Raw genomic sequence first — 2,927 nt, forward strand, 5'->3', positions numbered from 1 at the left:
GAGATTGTGTCCCTTGGTTGGCGAGGTCTTGACCTGAACCGTGCCCATCAGTCTCTGCAGCTTGTGCTGATGGTGGTTACCAACCGTGTTTAGGAGTGTTGGGGGTACCCCTAATTACGGTACCCGACAAGTCCTAACTTGTCAATGCAACAATGCGACCAGAGATCATCGACCATTTCAATTTTGCTACAGAATTACATAGTTGTTTCTTTTCGAATTCAATCCGTATAAAAGAATAAATGACTAATATTCAATCTATATCTGAGTTCAAGTATTCAGTATCCCATATGTATCCAAGTTTGAGTCGATTTATATCCGTATTTGTATACTTAGTAGATATTTAAGATGTCGATATTTATTCTTGATAATATATGTATCCAAAAAATATAAAAATTAGGATCTTTTTTGACGCCCACATATCCCCGTGTGGCGACATGGGGATGTCAAAATAAAAGGGAAGAAGTTTTTCTCGCTTTTGGCGTAGCAGTCCTCCCTTTGGGAGGCCCATGCAACAAGCTATTAACTAAGTGGTAGAGTGTGCCCCTGATAATTGTGTCGTTATGTCCGGGCTGTGAGGGCTCTCAACCACATGGATAGTTCAATGTGGTCATCAGCGACAGACCCGAAGATGTAGATCATCTCAGGCACATTAGCATGGCGTACTCATGTTTGAATCGGAGTTTGAAACCAAACAAACTTCTCTATATGAAATAGGTAATATCTATCCTTATTCGATTCGATTACATTACTGATACATTGACGCCACCATAGGCAATACCTCATATGCATAAATTTTACAAATACAAATGTACAAGCATTGTTATTTAATAAGGCGATGAATATCCTTGTAATGTCGATGAACCTGCTCACACCATTCATATTCCTATATGACAAGTCAAAATAAGGGTCTATTTGTTTGGAATTATAATCTACTCAGATTATATAATCTAACTTATTTTGAACTAAATGTTAATTAAAATAGTTAGATTATATAATCTGAGAAGATTATAATATTAAGCAAATAGGCCCTATAAATCTAGAAAAGGTAGAATGTTTCTACAAGTCTGGTAAAGTTAGAGAAATTTAATTTATAATAAAACTATAGTAATTTATAATTTAAAATAAAAATAAGTATTTCTCACTTCCACGAGCATCCCATGTTTATCTTGCATTGATTTTCTCTCTTTCTGTTTTAGAACTAATATACTCTTAGGTCAGTTTATATGATGACCTAAGAGTATATTAGTTCCAAAATAAAAAGAGAAAATCTATGTAAGATAAACATCTCGTAGGAGTGTGAAATACTTTATTTTTGTTGTGAATTATAATTTACTATAGTTTTATTATAAATAAATTTCTCTAACTTCAGCACACTTATAGAAACATTCTACCTTTTCTAGATTTATAGACTTTAGTCCTAAATCGAGCTTCTCAAACTTCAACATGCTTATTGACGACGTTTCGAGACCGGGGGGTCCCTGAGCCGACGAGTGAATGTCGCCGCGTGCCCCAGCCCAGATGGGTCGACGCGAGGCCGAGCGCGAAGGGGGGAAAGTGAGGCGGCTGGAGACCGGCGTGAGAGAGGTGGGAATCCCGCGGCCTTCGTGTTCGTCCCGCGCCCAGGTCGGGTGCGCTTGCAGTAGGGGGTTACAAGCGTCCACGCGGGAGAGGGAGCGAGCGGCCTCACGCGAGCGCCTGTCTCGTCCTCGTCCCCGCGCGGCCAACCTTCTCTAAGAGGGCCCTGGTCCTTCCTTTTATAGGCGTAAGGAGAGGATCCAGGTGTACAATGGGGGGTGTAGCAGAGTGCTACGTGTCTAGCGGAGGAGAGTGTAATACTCAAAATTGTGTACAAGGAATATATAGTGTTTTCCTTATTTTATGTGCCACATTGCATCATAAAAAGAGCATCCAAGTAATTAAGAGTGATTAAAATTACAAAATAAATGATACCAAAATAAAATAAAATGTATCATGTTGGAGTTTTATTGTCTGTGCATTTAATGAAATGATAATGTTGATAATAATAATAATAAAATAATTCTAAAGGTTGAATTGAATCCCTAAATTAAAATTTAGGGTTTTTGAAACTAAGAAGTGAAATGATATGAAAATATAAATAATATAAATAAATTCCTAAAAAAAATTGTATTTTACATTCCATAATATGATTTGATAACAAATTTGCACAAGGTTTGAGAGTAAATTCAAATTCAAATTTAAACCTAGAAGAGAAGAAGAAAGAAAACAGAAAAATAAAAAGAAAAAGAATAAAAACCTTACCTGGGCCGGCTAACCTCATTTCGGCCCACCTACAAATCCCTCACCGCGCGGCCCTGTCACCTGTTCTCACGAATTGATCACCGCTGTGGCGGGCCCACGCGTCGGTCACCTGCCACCGCGCGTGCCCTCTGACCAGTGGACCCCGACCCTCACGGCTCGGTCAGCGCTCGTCTTCCACCTCCGTAGCGAACGCCGGACTTAACGGAAGCTCGCGCCGAGTCGTAGGGCCGTTGGGACCGATTCCGTGCTTTCCTGCGCATAAAGCCTCTACTGTGGCCCTAACCTTCGCCGCCATAGCTTAGAAACCATCACGGCAGCCGCCGAGGGATAGAGAGAACAAACGCCTGGGCGCTCCCATCGCGTGGAGGACCTTCGGACCGTGAGCGTCAGTCCCGTCTTCACCCCCTCCGTGACGGTATGTTTCGTGCCCCCCTCTGTAGCGTGATAGGAAGCGCGAGACGACTTAGCCTAGGCACTGGCGTGGATGCGGCGGGGCAATGCTCCAGGCGCTGTCGAGGGGATGACTTGCCACTGGATGGCACGTAGTCTCGAGCAGTCTGTAGATGAGGGCTTGGCGCCGAGCTAGACGGGTAGTGGGAGGCGAAGAACATTCCGCGCCGTATAACGGGGACTCGAACGGCGGACTC

Source organism: Zea mays, chromosome 8 (assembly GCF_902167145.1).
Source record: "Zea mays cultivar B73 chromosome 8, Zm-B73-REFERENCE-NAM-5.0, whole genome shotgun sequence".
Lineage (NCBI taxonomy): Eukaryota > Viridiplantae > Streptophyta > Magnoliopsida > Poales > Poaceae > Zea > Zea mays.